The sequence below is a fragment of the Anabrus simplex genome, chromosome 2 (genome assembly GCF_040414725.1).
Source record: "Anabrus simplex isolate iqAnaSimp1 chromosome 2, ASM4041472v1, whole genome shotgun sequence".
NCBI lineage: Eukaryota > Metazoa > Arthropoda > Insecta > Orthoptera > Tettigoniidae > Anabrus > Anabrus simplex.
The window spans coordinates 375,160,030-375,178,083 of NC_090266.1; the positions used below are offsets into that span (position 1 = coordinate 375,160,030).

An 18,054-nucleotide genomic window follows, 5' to 3' on the forward strand; every position below is an offset into this window, starting at 1 on the left:
TTATATTCATACAGGCAGATCTGATCTATGAGGTTAATTATGCCTGTCAGCTCTTAAGTATTAATATACTTAAGAAGTAATATATTATCATAGATAGTAGTGTATATCATAAACAAAAATTAAATTTCTATGAATCATGACTAAAGCTTGAACAATAAAGATGCTATTATCAAGTCATGTTTTTCTCCAAAGAAGAAAGAGAAGGAATAGGAACCCTCAAAGAATTCGGGGATTTTACTAGCGCTTTGACATCATGTTAACACTGATACATTTTCAGCAATACTGGGATGGGTGGACTAGGAAAAAATTGGCCATGGGCTCAAGTTATCAAATAATTAGGATACCGAGATCCAATGAAGGAGGACCATGAAAGGCAAAACTGACAATCATCCAGGACTATGAATAACCAATACCACTGTGGGAATAAGAGAAGACCAAAGGAGGTCAGATGGGAAAGATGATAGTACACACCTATCACAAATAAATGAGAACAATGTCAGACTCTGCTCGTGACCCATGTTTGCCACACTGGAAAGAAAGCCCCATCAGCATTGTTTTGGATGTACCGCAGTCTATACTGATAAGGTACTACCCTGTTTGATATTAACATCAGTCCATTATTTCCATGTTCTTAACCAGAACGAACAGTCCCAGTAACGAGTCTGTTTAATTCCTTTGGTTCAATGATCATATTTCTAAATGTATTGTACCCCTTGCAGGCCAGAGCCTCTCATAAGCAGGTTATATGATGAATAATCTCCTTCCTGCATTATGTGCATTCTAGGCTGTTCTTTAGAGTTCTCATTTTATATGAAATGCTTCTTCGCACATGTGTGTGTTTTGTTTGTGTCTTTCCAGAGTAAAGCTACTATGAATGAAATGAATTCTACTGCATCTATGTAATGTTTCGGGTTTTTTTTTTCCTTTCACGGTCCCTTAATAAATAGTGAGGCCGATGACCTTAGATGTTAGACCCCTAACAATATTTTTTTTTTTTTTTTTTTTTTTTTTTGTTACTTGCTTTACGTCGCACCGACACAGATAGGTCTTATGGCGACGATGGGACAGGAAAGGGCTAGGAGTGGGAAGGAAGCGGCTGTGGCCTTAATTAAGGTACAGCCCCAGCATTTGCCTGGTGTGAAAATGGGAAACCACAGAAAACCATTTTCAGGGCTGCCGACAGTGGGGTTCGAACCTACTATCTCCCGAATACTGGATACTGCCCGCACTTAAGCGACTGCAGCTATCGAGCTCGGTGCCCCTAACAATAAGCATCATCATAATAATAAATAGTTTCCCATGCTTGATATCAGTTGTTGCTTTCCACCTCTTGAGGTGTTCAACTCTGGATCATTTGAACCAGTCCGTGATCACTTCGCTGATGGAGCACTTAGGTATTCTCAGGTTCTGGTCCTAGTAAACATGATGCTGATCCTTGCCAGGTAATTTTGTCAGCTCTTTCATTTCCCTCAATGCCTGTGTGACCTGGGATTCACAACACACATACATCACTGTTCTCCAAGGTTCAACAGAGTACTGACATATTCTTTTACCAGTTTAGAAGTCACTTTGGAACACAGTAAAGCCGTATGAGCTGCTTGGCTGTATGGGAATATAAGAACATTTGTTGACAAAAGTTCTTCTTATATTCATACGTGCATTGCAAGACTGCATATAGCCAAGAGGCCTATTTCAGTTTGGAACAGCGTGGCATATTTTCCCAAGAAGAGACTTAATGTTTTAAATCCATGCACTCCAGAACCTGATCCCAGGTCTGCTTTTGATCAGTCTGTGAATCAGGTCAAGGAACTATAAAATCTACTCTAACCTACAGTGTTCTGTGTGGTACTTTTTTATATATCGACTCAGACAGGTCTCATGGCAACAATGGGATAGGCCAGGACTAGGATTGGTATGGAAGTAACCCAGGTCGTAATTGCATGGTATGAAAATGGAAAATTATGGAAAATCATCCATAAAAATTTATTCCGTACTACCTTATGTTTGTGAGATTCTAAGGAAGTAGAGATTAATGAAATCTTGCTTGGAAAGAGTGTCAGAGGTGCGATGAGTTCTTTGCGATGTCCGGAAACCCACCACCCCACCCCCAGAAATACAGTTACTTTTATAACGTAAAGAAGAGCAATACACGCCATTTTCCTTTTGTGAAGCAGCAACTTCCATTCCTATTGGCCAACGTAATAATGCATGTGGCGCCATTCCCATCAATCATAACAACTAGATTCTATTGCCAATCCGGGCACAATAAAAGCACAATGGTCTTGTCCAGGCCCTACCCTAACCAGTACAGGCCAATGGTGTTTCCACAGGAAGCTAGAGGCCTAACGCCACTTCGTGGCTTCTAACCTGGGGGTTTATGCCCCGAAGCCCCCTTTGCTTGTTCCCATTCAATGGTCTACTACAGGTCCTCCCCTAACCAGTACACACCAATGGAGTTTCCACAGGAAAGCAGAGGCCTACCGGACCCCCTCTGCTTGTCCCCATATGACTGGCTTCCCAGCAGTTCCTAACTAGAGAGGTTGGCAACCTCGTGCACCGCTCGACTCCATCGGTCGCATAAGAAGGCTGCGAGACGTAAACAAAGGACAGTCGTTCTGTGCATACGTGTATGTGGTGAAAGTTTGGTAATGCAGGCAGAAGTAATGATCAGGCTGGAGTGAGAGTGAAAATACTTGTTGAAAAGTAACAGACTGTAATATTCCTAATCAGTATTACCAATCAAACAATGATTGCCAGGCAATGCAAACTCCCAAGTCTCTTACTAAATTAGTTATACAGTAGTAGTGTTAAGCTACACATGATGGTTTCAAATTAATGGCAATGCATGTTCAAAAATATAAATAACTTGCTTCTTTGAGTAGCTAGCAGTCATAAACCACAAGCTTCCTTCATAAGAAAAATGTTGTATTTCCCCAAAGGTCCAGTAGACATTCTACAAACAGAGAGCGTTTCACTGCCCTATTATAAATGCCAACAATGAGTAATGAGTAAAGAATATTCTTAAAATGAGGAGAGTTTGAAAATTTTAGGTGAAGAGAAAATGCAATAACAGGCAAGAGTATGAGGATAAAGGATGAATTCCTGCTCCCAAGTTTAATAAATACATCTTTATATTGCTAAAGAGAAACATTATTGTAGGAAAATAAAAAAGTTGACTGAAAAGCAAACATGTTAGTGCTTAGTGAATGAAGAGACGTAATTTGAAAACTAGAATTTAAAAATGATTCAAAGAAACTTGAAACTATACTATGCAATACAGATAAAGTTAACATCTATAAACCTCGATCAGTAAATAAGCAAAATCGAGCAATTAGGCAATTACTGAGGATGACCCCATAGGGGTCGAAACTAGTCTTGAATATTTGTAATGTAAAATAAACTCGTATTGATAAGGTGGAGAATTGTATATATATTGTTTTTATGTAAAGTAATATCCATCAATACGGAAATGAAACTTATAAACAACAATTAGGCCTATGCGAACCTTACTGTCTTCTGGCTTTTTTTATTGTAAGCTATGAAACTTGAAACTGGAATGCTACGAGATTTGTATAGACATTAGGGCAGGCCTATAGCTTACAGAACTCCTAGAATTTATGTTACTCTTCCTACATTATGGAAGAACAGGTTGCATGATACTTCCTACAAACAAATTAGTTTGCATTCTAACGTATTAATACCTAAAAATCCAATGGAATTGAATTCAATGTGATAGAACCAATAGACCTACCAAAATTCTATGGATACCACACATTTGCAACGCCAACAGGAGGTCGACCGGCTGGAGGAGTCTCATGCTTCCTCAAACCAACTGTTGGAAGAGTACATGAAATCCAGAGAAGTGAAAATACAATCATAGTTAAGACCACTGACCTAACATTAATAGGAATATATATTGCACCAGATAATTCAATAGAAGATGTAGTAGAATCAGTACTTAATGCAATAGGGAAAGTAAATACTGCGGAAGAAGTGATAATCGCGGGTGACCTCAACTGCAGGATAGACAAGCCGAACGCAAAATCGGAGTTAGTTATTCAAATCCTGAGGGATGAAGGTTACACAATGATAAACAGAAAAGACCTTAAAACATACGTTGCACCAAATGGCTCTAGTGCAATTGATCTTTTATTCTACAGAGGTGAAAAATTTATGATAAGGAAACAGGAAGGTCTATGGTCCTCAGGGTCAACGCCAATCAGAAAACATATACCCATCTGCACAGAAATTGAACACAAAGAGTCACGGAAAACACTAATCCCCGATGATAAAAGCATCACAATTTCAAGAAATATTGATGGAACGAAACTGCAAAACCACCCGAATATACAAAAAGCAAGAGCACTTGTAGCTCGAGGACATCTAGATGAAGCAGTAGAAGTTGCTACAAATCTGATACAGGAAACCGCTTTGCCTGTGAAAGAAAGGAGAGTGCAAAAGTGGTTTGACAGGCAATGCTACATAGCACGAAAAGACACCTTACGCGCGTTATACTCAGCCAGAAAAATGGAGACCGCTGATTACTTGGAAGCATATGCCATCAAAAGAAGAAATTACAGGAAACTTCTAAAAGAGAAGCGAGCTAAATACCTGGAAGCAGAAGCCAAGAAGATTGCAGTCGAGGCAGAAACAGACCCATTTCGGGCCCTCAAGAAAAAGCAAGAGTGTAGAGCGAGGGAAATACCAATGGAAACATGGGAAAAACACTTCTCAGCGCTTCTAAACAGGGACAGCAGAGCAAAAGGTGACACCGCAAACCACCCTATCGATCCAGAACACGAAATTAGACTAACCACAGGGGATGTACAGATGGTAATCAGCAAAGGAAAAAAAGGGAAGTCAGCAGGACCGGACAACATATATACAGAACACTTAAAAAGTACTCAAGACCATTTACTACAGCTTTGGACAGAACTATTCAACAAATGTCTAAATTTAGGCAAAATACCGGAAGTTTGGAGAACGGCAACGCTGAAGATTTTGTACAAAGGGAAAGGAGAAACTGACAACCCCGACTCATATAGAGGTATAGCTCTAGAAAGCAACTTATACAAAGCATTTGCAACTATTGTAGCGAATCGCCTGAACAACGAAATAGACCCATTCATACCAGAATGCCAACTAGGCTTCCGCAAAGGAAAAAGCACGTTACAAGCCGCAGCATGCCTGAAAGAAAAAATTGAAGAGGCACTGAGGCATCCAAAAGGGAAGTACTACATCTTCTTTGTTGACTATAAGAAGGCTTTTGATATTATCGACAGAGATATTCTGATAGGAAAATTGAAACAAATGATTGGTGACAACACGCTCGTGAGAATCGTTGAGACCATACTAGACTACAACCTAATCAAAATTGAAGATGGAGCATCCTCATCCGGGAAAGTAATTCAAACAAACGGGGTACCCCAAGGAGACCCGCTAAGCCCGCTACTATTCAACGTAGCAACAGCAGATATCACACAGATAATGACGGACTCCCCTGAGACTACTCTAATAATGTACGCTGATGACATGGCTCTGGGATCGAGCTCAAAAGCAGAACTACAGTCGACAGTGATGAAGTTAGAAGCTTGGGCTTCAGATAACAAATTTGAAATTAACCAGGAAAAGACAGTACAGATGGTCTTCAGAAAAGGTGGCAAGGCGGCCAAGGACGACGCTATAACATTAAATAATAAACCACTAGAAATAGTCAAGAAATTCAAATACGTGGGCATCACGTTCCAAACGAGCATGGCATCCTTCAACAGCCACGTCATAGACAGAACGACAGCAGCAATCAGAGCCATCCACAATATCAAGAATATTTCTATGCTATCCCTTAACACAGCGATGACTCTATTCAAGACCGCAATAACCCCAATTGTCTCGTACGGAATCGAAATAATATGGGATAACCTGACAATCGGTGACTTGGAGAGGATAGAAAGGGTCAAAGCAAGGTTCCTGAAGAAGGCCCTAGGAGTAGGCAAACTGGCACCCTCCAGACTTGTTTATGTACTGGCACGGGAAACTTACTTCATTGAGGATCTACGACTCAATCTACCACTGCCATCTACCGGCCCATTCCAAGAGCTTCAGAAAAAACTTCTCAAGAAACGCGCGGAAATAGACCCAGAATTCTACGGAAATGACGCCATGATCGATCGAAACTGGACCAAGCAACTTCAAGAGCAAAGACATGTCATAACAAGATATGCAATACATGGCTTCCACCACAAAATATGCGCAAAGACAAAATTCCACAATCCAACAGATGACTGTGTTTGTACACTGTGTAAGGAAAAGTGCGACCGCTACCATCTGCTAAAGTGCAAGAACAGAATAAAGACTCGAACAGAATACAGCACAATGTAAATTGGGACAACAAACTTAATACTCATTCGAGTGCTCCTTATATAATTAATATAACGCAATAGTTCATAACCTCACATTCACTGTCAGTACCAAATATGGTATGTCTGTCTAAGGTTATTTTTTTTTTTTTTGCTAGTGGCTTTACATCGCACCGACACAGATAGGTCTTATGGCGACGATGGGAGAGGAAAGACGTAGGAGTTGGAAGGAAGCGGCTGTGGCCTTAATTAAGGTACAGCCCCAGCATTTACCTGGTGTGAAAATGGGAAACCACGGAAAACCATCTTCAGGGCTGCCGACAGTGGGATTCGAACCCACTATCTCCCGGATGCATCTAATCTTTTATCAGCAATTAATGTGTCTGTCAATTGTCTACTGATCTGAAAACATTAAAATATGGGTTTAACTGTGTTTTGGTCTAAACTCCTTAACTTATACGCACTTATAGTACGGGTTTTGAGTGAACTCATAATGAGCTGTCATTCAACTTCTTTCAACACAGCAGGTTGACACACTTGCAACAACAATTGCTCATATTCCAAACACCAAACCTCATAGTCCAGCCCGTTGGAGAACATATTTCTAAACTAAGTGGAAATTATGAAATCTTACTTGGAGTGCATCTCAGAGGAGAGATGTGTTCATTGCGTGTCCAGGAACCCACCATCCCGCCCCAAGAAGTAAATTTACTTTTATAACCTAATGAAGAGTATTACACGCCATTTCATTTCTGAACTAGCTACTTGCATTTCTATTGGCCAATGTAATGTGGCACGTGATCTCCTTTCCGTCAATAATGTTAATCATAATCCATTACCAACCCCAGCACAATAAAAGCGCAAGAAAATGTAACATGAGAAGTAGCGAATAAAAGTACACAAGGAACCTGTAATTCATATTCCAAACACTAGACCTCATAGAATGCGCTGCTGTCATTCTATCACAGGTCTTGTCCAGATCATATCCTAACATCCACACGGCAAGAACAGTCCAGACCAATCTTGTTTCCATACAAAACTACTAGGGCCACTTCGCGCCTTTTAACCTGGGGCTTACGCCCCTCAACCCCCGGTCACTGGTCTTGTCCAGGTCCTATCCTAACGTCCACATGGCAAGAACAACTCCTCACCAATCGTGTAACAATAATCACCACCACCAGCTATCGAAGCTCCACTCACTCATTAGTTCCTAAGTACAGAGTTTGTCAGCACTCCACCACTTGACAACATCCCCTTCCCGAGAAGGTCGCGAGCATGTAAACAAACAAGTCGTTCCACAGATGTGAAAGTTTTGTCCAACGGGCATTATTTAAACCAACATCAATAGTAGTTTTATTCGCACCCAATACAGACTCATTTGAAATCATTGAGCTATACACCATCATACTGAGAGTTCCTATTCACAACAAAATTCAGTCATAAGTATTCATAATAGTCCTTATCTGCTTTTCTGTGCTATTAAAATCTATGTACCAGTAATCAAGTGACCAATTATAAATAACCCATACTTCTTAAAACAATAATCACCATAATCTTCCTAAAATCTTCAAGGATGTCTTACTAAACTTCCCCTCCACTCCTTACTGCTCCACATTTATTTACAGTCCCTTTAAAAACAGGAAACTGCTTGCATATCCTAGGTATTATTGTCAGAGTCCGGATTTTTAGGCACTGATAGGTTAGAACGCAAACTTACTTCAGTGAGGAACAAGTGTATACTATCCTGAACAACTGTTATGCTATGAGATTTGCATACAACATTAGGGGTACAGCTTATAGAACTCTTGAATTTATGTTACTCTTGCTACATTATGGAAGAAAGGGTTGCACGACACTTCCTACAAACCAAATTAGTTTGCATTCTAACCTATTAATGCCTAAAAGTCCAATATCTAATTATAATAAACAGCTAACATTCAGGAACCTAAATATTAAGTCACTATAACACTATGAAATTCAACAGTAGTGTTTGACCACCTTACTCTTTAATTTAAGCCAAATTTCTCCTTTCAGTGCCTTCCTACTAGTAGTTTATACCCATATTTATTTTTTTAATGTTATGCTGTTTTTTATAATTAGACATTGGAGTTTTATTCATTAATAGGTTAGAATGCAAACTAATTTGGTCAGTAGGAAGTGTCATGCAACCTGTTCTTCCATAATGCAGGAAGAGTAACATAAATTCTAGGAGTTCTATAAGCTGCCTGCAAACTAGTTATCAGTGCTCTGTATTTGAGTAAATAAAAAGTACGTTAAGCCTAACTTATATTACCTGTTTTTGTGTAAATCAAAAGTAAGTTATGTTAGGCCTATCCTAAATTTCCCCAACATGAGAAAAATGGGTTTCTCCTTCTAGGCTATACTGTTTGCACATCCTTTCCTACTTACTTAAAACAAGCATTTCATCCATCCTGCCGTGACTGACGACAGAAATGTATGTTAGGAGTTACATATATATTTGAGATACTGACTTTTTATCGGATAATATCAAAAATCAACATCTCAAAAACACATAACTTGGCCATATTACCTTGTTAACCTAACCTCACTCAACCTGTCAAATCAAGACCCCTTTCACCTAAATACCGATGCTGCCACCATATGATTAGCTATAAACGTCACATTGTATTCAACAATCAAATTAAAATATCACGAGGGTGTAAATAACACTTTTGTTCTCTTTCTGAATAAGCGAATCTCTACACCACTGCTCTTCAATCTTGGTTTGTGTTTACAACTGTGACAAGGACAGGGACTTTAAAACATCGGTGTCTGGAAGAAACTCAGTAACTTGGTCATTTGAGTAAGATTTAGGACAATTCATTCACATTCACACCCCGAGCCTTCATTTTACGTGTGCATTTATTGACACAGGTTATTTTCTACTCCACAAGGAAAACTTTTGAATTGTACGTACCTCCATAACCAATGACGTTCAAGAAATTCAGTCAAATACACGGATACATAATTAAAGTTTATCACGACCGTAATATATACTTTAATAATTTGTCATCTTCATTCTTAATCAAACCTTAACACAGAACACAATGATTTGCCGACATGACACTTTCGTTGGGAAGAAAACTAAGGAAGCAATCTTCATTCACTTCCACCACAGCTGCACGCCAGTAGAACTATTCTTGTAATGGTACATTTCAGTGTTTAAGGAAATTCCACATTCACCTCCATGCATCTGCAAACCATAATTGCTCTCGCACAACTCCATCAGACATCGACTTCAACTTCCCTCTCAATCTGACAGACACATTAATAACAATCCGCATACGATTAATTGCACTCTAAACCAATTCATGGATCATTTCTGGAGACCACTCATAATATGGGATGAATCTAACACTGCCATTGACTTAATGAATACGGTTTCACATTATAAACTCAGGAAGAGAAGCTAAAACCCCTGAAAGGCGCTCACACGGCAAAATATCCGTACCTTTATACATTGTTGCCAAATGTAATAAGCCCACCCGCTCACAGACGATACCGCGGTATGAATTATTGACAGTTTAGAGCGGATCTTTTTTTCCTCCAAAATTATCGTCGGGCTCGGAAGGAAATGGAATAAATTAAATGCGGGTAAATTTACTTTGAGTGTCCCCCGATAGAAACGCGTAAGCGTCTTAAGAAATTTCAGTTTTAGACTCCCGTTACATGACTGCGTAAGGATAAAAATTATGACAGATTTATTTTTTGATTGTTTAGCATGGACAGTTACTATGAATCAATCTCATCCTCACTAGCAATCAGTCTGCGGGGCACTAGGAGTGAAAAGCATCATATTGCCATGAAATTCCTAATTAACATAAATTTGTTGATTAAGTCGATTTATAGTGGGGACGAAAAAGTATCGTATGTCATCAGACAGGAGCGGTAAGCCTCACTGAACAACTTACAAGCTCGTCAAACTGGATAAAAATGTGCATGATCAATTAGGAATCCGTAAAGTAACGCATTATTCATTCAAAATTACACTTAAAAGTTTTCGCTACCGCTTAAACTTCTCTTCGATCTCAAATACATTAGAAATAAATAATTTTCCCTAATCCTTCCAAAGAATTTAAATCTGAACTAAACCCCACTGCAGTACTGTGTTTTCTTATATTATAATGCATTGATACTATTTATATTATCCGTGGAATGTAAACAATTGTTCCCATGTTGATCCTCTTATCTGGAGTGGGAAAGAATAAGATACAGAATAACAAAGCGTAGGATCCGTTGTTATTCACAGATTCTACAAGTGCAGTAGGAAAAACTTGTTCAGTGAGGCTTACGCTCCTGTCTGGTGACATTTTTCACACCAAGCGCGAGACTAATTAATACCTGTGGACAAAAATGTTGATAGAATTTCAAATTCACTTCAGAAACCCTGCGCATTTCTGCTATATCATGGGATTTAAAGTAATAAATCTCAGAAAATCGTCCCACCCCGATTGTCAAAATGCTACTGTACTGTGCCGCTGGGAACGATCCTATTATGCTCATCTCTCCTTCGGAGCTTCGTGGACGCCTAAGGCAATGGGGGGATGTAGCTTAGTTGGGATCTAAATAGGAACTGAGGATCGCAAGTAGGATGCGCTGTCATATTGTACTATATAGGGTATAGTGCTAAAATATGACTGGGAAATTGGTTCGTACACCTGATATGGTGCATAAGCCTTTCGTAAAAATGATATGGTGGCAGAATATTTTTGGCATATTTGGACTTATTATGGGCAGATATACAAGGAAAGGTGATGTGCTTTCAGGTGGATTTTAGGCCATTAACGAGCAGCAAATCGAAACTGTCCTTTCATATAATTATTCAATGGTTATGAGCCCTTAAGGGATTTCCGTCGTCGTAGTATTCGCATCCTAACTGTGTAATTACTTCGATATTACTTCAGAGTATGAACCATTAACAACAGAAATGTGTGTAATGATAAGACCTCGTAGCCTAGCGCATGTAGCCAGTACTTCCGGTAGCCCTATTGACATTATATACATATACTTTGATAGGACGCATATCTCTATATTTACTATCCACTTATAGCTGTAAATGTACTCTACACGTTGTGTTACTTTCTTGTGCTCGTTGTAGTTGGACTGCTTCTCATACCTGCACTAGAATACCTCATGCATTCATTCATTACCGTATATGAGAAGTAGCTGGCCAAGTGATGGACATAGGTACAAATTTATCAACATTCCAGCTAGTAAAGTCCTTTATACTGGGGTACGTTGGCAATTTGGCAACAATGATTATGCGGAGCCCCACCAAGTCACACAAGCAATTCCCTCTCTCACTCTTTATATTAAACGCTCTCTTTCTCTCTCAAAACGTTGGGAATCATCAATATCTGTCCCAACGCACCACGCGCCGAGGGGTGAGCACAGCTCGTTAGCAGCCTTGCCTTGCTTAGCCCGGCGCCGCCGCGCTCTTATTTGCTCCTACATCATTCCGTTCACTAAGTAGTCCCTACGTATGAACAATTATTTTTCGTAGCAATAAGCGACTACCTATTCAGGCTAAGCAATCGTAGATGCATGAACGGCATTCTTTGCAGTTGAGCAGTGTGAGAATTCGGAACAATTCTAAAGAACTATCAATTGTGTGTCTTTCATGATAATTCCTACACCTATCTGCATAAAAGATCAACATTCATATTTTGCAGTTTGTTGCATGCATCCTTTAAAATCTCAATCTTCATAAGAGGACATAATTTCTACTTTTATATCGGAGTAAAGAGAAGATCGTTTACTTCGGGCATTCTATTTTACAATCACAACAATGATTTAAGATCGATACTAGGCAACTCCTTGAGAGAATCGCTGACAGAGATATCTCGCATCTTTAATTAGAAGGAATAGCATCTGACAGATTTAAATAACCCTGTTTATTCAACTGCCTGTCCCTCATATTAAGGTCTCCGGAGTTAACCTACTGTGGGCGTGGCAGATTTCTAAATAGGCTAGGTGTAAGGATCTTGCACCATCTTGGTCAACAGTTTGTATGAGGACTTGGGGAGTTTGCGGTCTCTCTACTGGTGCATGTATTTGTAAGAAAGTGAGTTTTGGATTGAGATGGTGTAACCCAATGCCTAGTACCATCCCGGCATTTGCCTGAAGTTGAGGCATAAAACTACGGAATAGAAAGGCGAAAATGGGATTCGAACCCACTTCTCTTCTCAGCTGCCTTCACGACGCAGAGTGCACCCCTTTCCAACTTCTGTATTAGGATTTAATTTTCTTGTTAGCAGATCATCATGGCAGGAAACTAACATGCAAACTCTTAAACCATGGTGACAGCTACATACTCTATTTTATATCTCTATGGGAAATTGTCTCTCTAAAGAAGTCAATGCGGCCCCGTGGTCTAGGGGTAGCGTGCCCGCCTCTCGCCCAGAGGTCCCGGGTTCGATTCCCGGCCAGGTCAGGGATTTTTCTCTGAAGCTGAGGACTGGTTCGAGGTCCACTCAGCCTACGTGATTAGAATTGAGGAGCTATCTGACGGTGAGATGGCGGTCCCGGTCTCGAAAGCCCAGAATAACGGCCTGGAGGATGCGTCGTGCTGACCACACGACCCCTCGTAATCTGCAGGCCTTCGGGCTGAGCAGCCAAGGCCCTTTCAAGGGCGTTAAGTGCCGTGGGGAAAAGGAAAAGAAAAAAGAAATCTATTATAAACTAGCAAGATACCCGTGCTTCGCTACGGTATTATACTGAAATTTATAATTGAATGCTTATTGTTTTAGATATATAATCCGCCGAAATTCGCGATCTGACTCGTTTTCTGCGAGAATCCACCAAAATTCCCGATCTGACTGGTTTTCTATGATTTTACGGCACGTTTCCTCCAATTTTTAAATCTTCCTTTCCAGCAATCGATTTCGTACTTCCCGGGCTAGACTCAGGTATTCCTCCCGGTCAGTTGGGTTCGTAAATCTTTGCCATCTTTTCCTATAATATTTTTAATATGGATAAAATCCTTCAGGAGATCCGGCGTGGTGTCATATTGGGTGCCTTGGTGGCACTGAACCCGCGTCCGGACTGCATTCTTAGTCATTACCCGTCCAGGAGCCGTTTCCAGCGCGGTCCGCGCATTTGACGACGGTCCGGAATATTATTATTATTATTATTATTATTATTATTATTATTATTATTATTATTATTATTATTATTATTATTATTATTATTATTATTATTGTGTTGCTGGAATGGCTGATGACAGGGAAAACCGGAGTATCCGGAGAAAAACCTGTCCCGCCTCCGTTTTGTCCAGCATGAATGCCACATGGAGTGACCGGGATTTGAACCACGGAACCCAGCTGTGAGAGGCCGGCGCGCTGCCGCCTGAGAAACGGAGGATCCTGATAAGTACATTAATAACAGTAAAATCAATTGGTCTCACCTCCTTCTACACCCCACCCCCCACCGCCGTTAAGTTTAATTACCGCCACCCCCCCCCCCCCACCAACAAATTTAAAAGAATGCTTGTTTCTTTATGTTTAAGGGAGATTCCAGACACCAATGTTCACGTCTATTACCTTCGGTTTTGAGATGTAAATATCCCCATAAAAATAATTCAATTTCTTTCACTTCCTTTCACACTCCTTCCCCCCCCCTCCCCTAAGTGAATTTTCCCGCAAAAAGTACTTGTTTCTTTAATAGTAAAGGATCTTCTAAATACCAATTATCACGACTCTGACTTCTTCAGTTTTTGATTTATGTGTCCTCATGAAAGGAATTCAACTCCTTTACACTCCCGCCCTCCAAGATGGTTTCCCCACCAAAACGCGTTCTTCTTTGTTTTTAAAGGAGGTCCAAATACGAATTTTCACGTCTGTAACAACTTTAGTTTTTATTTGATGTATGTATTCTCATACAATTAAGTCAATTAATTTTTCAATTCGTTCACCCCCCCCCCCCTTCTTTGGATTTTCCGAGAATACGTGTTTCTTTACTTTTAAAGCAGATTGCAAATATCAAATTTCACGTCTGTAACATCTTCATTTTTGAGATATTAGTAGCCTAATTAAAAGAATTCATCACCATTTTCAGTCACTTTTACTCCCCCCCCCCCCCCCCACCCTCCAACCAAGTGGTATTTCCGAAAACTAAAAGTATACGTTTCTTTATGTTTAATAGAGATAAAAAAATACCATTTTTCTCTTCTGTAACATGCTAAGTTTTTTTAGATATACTGTAAAAATTCTCATTTTAAAATTTCACCCCTTTTGAGTTCCCTTTAAGTGGAGTTTCCAAAAACAAATCACCTATATTTCTTTACATTTACAGGAGATTTACACCCACTCTTTACGTCTGTAACATTTTACGTTTCCAAGATATTCTGTAGATAGTCTTTCAAAAAATTCACCCCAATTTGTCACTCCTGTTTAACCGCCATTAATTGGCTTTTCCAAAAACTAAAACATACGTGTTTCTTTATTTTTAAAGGAGATCCCATATGCAAATTATCAGTTCTGTAATATCTTTCGTTTATGAGATATGTGTATCCTCATTAAAGGCATTCAACCCATTTTTCACCCTTTTACACCCCTCCTATTAGGATTTACGGGAAACAAAAAAAATACGTGTTCCTTTATTTTTAGAGGAGATTCTAACTACCAATTTTTACATCTGTAAATTTTAAAGTTTTAAGATGTAGACACACTCATTTTAAAAAATTCACCCCCTCTTTTCACCCCCAATATTTGGATTTTCCAAAAACGAAAAAATGCGTGTTTCTTTACTTTTAAAGTAGATCCAAAATACCAATTTTCAGGTCTGTAATATCTTCAGGTTCTGAAATATAAGTAGCCTCATGAAAGGCATTCAACCCATTATTCACCCTTTTAAACCCTTCCTATTGGGATTTTCCGAAAACAAAAGAATACGTGTTTTTTAATTTTTAAAGGAGATTCTAAACACCAATTTTTACATGTATAAACTTAAAAAGTTTTGAGATATAGATACACTCATGTTAAAAAATCACCCCCTTTTCAACCCCCACCCATTAATTATATTTTCCACAGACAAAAATACGTGTTTCTTTATTTTAAAAGGAGATCCCAAACACCAATTTTCAGGTCTGTAATATCTTCAGGTTGTGAAATATAAGTAGACTCATGAAATGCATTCGACCCCTTTTTCAACCTTTACCACCCTTCCTATTACGATTTTCCGAAAGCGGAATATACGTGTTTCTTTATTTTTAATGGAGATTCTAAATACCAATTTTTACATCTATAACTTTTAAAAGTTTTGAGATATAGATACAATCATTTTAAAATATTACCCCCCTTTTCACCCCCCTTAATTGGGTTTTCCAGAAACAAAAAAATACGTGTTTCTTTATTTTTAAAGGAGATCCCAAACACCAATTTTCAGGTCTATAATATCTTCAGTTTCTGAGATATAAGTAGCCTCATTAAAGGCATTCAACCCCTTTTTCACCCCTTTTCACTCCTCCTATTGCGATTTTCCGAAAACAAAAAAATACGTGTTTCTTTATGTTTAATGAAGATTCTAAATACCAATTTTTACATCTGCAAACTTTAAAAGTTTGGAGATATAGATTCACTCATTTTAAAAATTAACCCCCTTTTCACCCTCCCATTAATTGGATTTTACAAAAACAAAAAAATACGTGCTTCTTTATTTTTAAAAGAGATCCAAAGTACCAATTTTCAGGTCTGTAATATCTTCAGTTTCTGAGATATAAGTACCGGTATCCTGATTAAAGGCATTCAACCCATTTTCCCCCATTTTCCCCCTTTTTCATCCCTCCTATTGGGATTTTCTGAAAACAAAAAAATACGTGTTTCCTTATTTTCAAAGAAGAATCTAAATACCAATTTTTACACCTGTAAACTTTAAAAGTTTTGAGATATAGATACACTCATTTTAATATTTCACCCCCCTTTTCACCCCCTTAGCGATGGAATATCCAAAAATCCTCTCTTAGCGAGCACCTACATTTTAATATGGATATATCCCCAAAATTTCATTTCTTTATGTCCAGTAGTTTTGGCTCGGCGATGATGAATCAGTCAGTCAGTCAGGACAAGTTATTTTATATATATAGACTAGCAAGATACCCGTGCTTCGCTACGGTATTATACTGAAATTTATAATTGAATGCTTATTGTTTTAGATATATAATCCGCCGAAATTCGCGATCTGACCAGTTTTCTGCGAGAATCCGCCAAAATTCGCGATCTGACTCGTTTTCTAATAGATTACGGCAAGTTTCCTCCCATTTTTCAATCTTTCTTTCCAGCAAACGATTTCGTACTTCCTGGGCTAGGTCCAGGTATTCCTCCCAGTTAGTTGGGTCCCTAAATCTTTGCCGTCTTTTCCTATAAGCATTTTTAATATGAATCAAATCCTTCAGGGGATCTGTCGTGGTGTCGTCTTGGGTGCCTTGGCGGTAGCCTACTGAACCCGCGGCCGGACTGCATTCTTAGTCATTAGCCGTCCAGGACCCGTTTCCAGCGTGGTCCGCACATGTGACGACGGTCCAGAACATTATTATTATTATTATTATTATTATTATTATTATTATTATTATTATTATTATTATTATTATATGTTCTGGACCCCACAGCAATATGCAAGACCGCTACTTGGCGGTAAATTACATCTGCTGCCATTGTCATTGTTGAAAATGTGGCCAGCACCATTGTCGCGCGTAGGCAAGTGAGCGGGATTTCTGGCGATACGAATGACATACCTCCGTGTATTAGTGACCTTATTATAGAGGTGAACAATTTGACGGTCAATATCATTCCTATCGTTTATTTCAAATGTGTTTAAATTTTTATTTATATGCCAGGAGAATCTACTCTAATCTAAGAACGTTCTCCGAAGGAAAAGATGGCTGTTGAAAAAGAACCCAGGAAAGATTAAAAATGATCGGTTTATGATCAGAATAAGTACATCGAAAGTCAACAGCCTGTTTCCTATCATTCGACAGGATCAGGGATGGAATGAATAAAGCTCCATCTAGCGGCGACAATATGAATTGTGCCGGCTGCCGAAGCTCCACTCTGGGGCAATGATCGATGAGTGACAAATGAAATCATATATTGGACAGTGTTGCTGGAATTAATGATGACAGGGAAAGCCGGAGTATCCGGAGAAAAACCTGTCCCGCCGCCATTTTGTCCAGCACGAATGTCACATGGAGTGACCGGAATTTGAAACACGGAACCCAGCTGTGAGAGGCCGGCGCTCTGCCGCCTGAGCAACGGAGGCTCCTTATAAGTACATTATGAACAGTAAAATCAATTGGTCTCACCGCCTTTTACACCCCACCGCCGTTAAGTTTATTTACCCCCACCCCCCAAAAAATTAAAAGAAGGTGTGTTTCTTTATGTTTAAAGGAGATTCCAAATACTAATGTTCACGTTTATTACCTTCAGTTTTGAGATATAAGTATCCCCTTAAAAATAATTCACTTTCTTTAACTTCCTTTCACACTCCCCCCCCCCCCTCACAAAGTGATATTAAGGCAAAGAATACTTGTTCCTTTAATAGTAAAGGATCTTCTAAATACCAATTATCACCACTCTAACCTCTTTAGTTTTTGATTTATGTGTCCTCATGAAAGGAATTCAGCTCCTTTTCACTCCCCCCACCCCGAGGTTATTCCCCCCCCCCCCAAAACGCGCTTTTCTTT

The 18,054-nt window shown here is 39.2% G+C and overlaps 1 protein-coding gene across 1 annotated transcript in view; it reads right to left on the reverse strand.

Moving 5' to 3' along the window:
• Positions 1-9,812, reverse strand: part of LOC136863553 (uncharacterized) — a 452,780-nt gene extending 442,968 nt beyond the window's left edge. The window contains exon 1 of the mRNA XM_067139933.2: positions 9,295-9,812. The gene's annotated coding sequence lies outside the window, so the exon portion shown is untranslated. The remainder of the gene's footprint in view (positions 1-9,294) is intronic.
• Between the last annotated feature and the right edge of the window lie 8,242 nt (positions 9,813-18,054).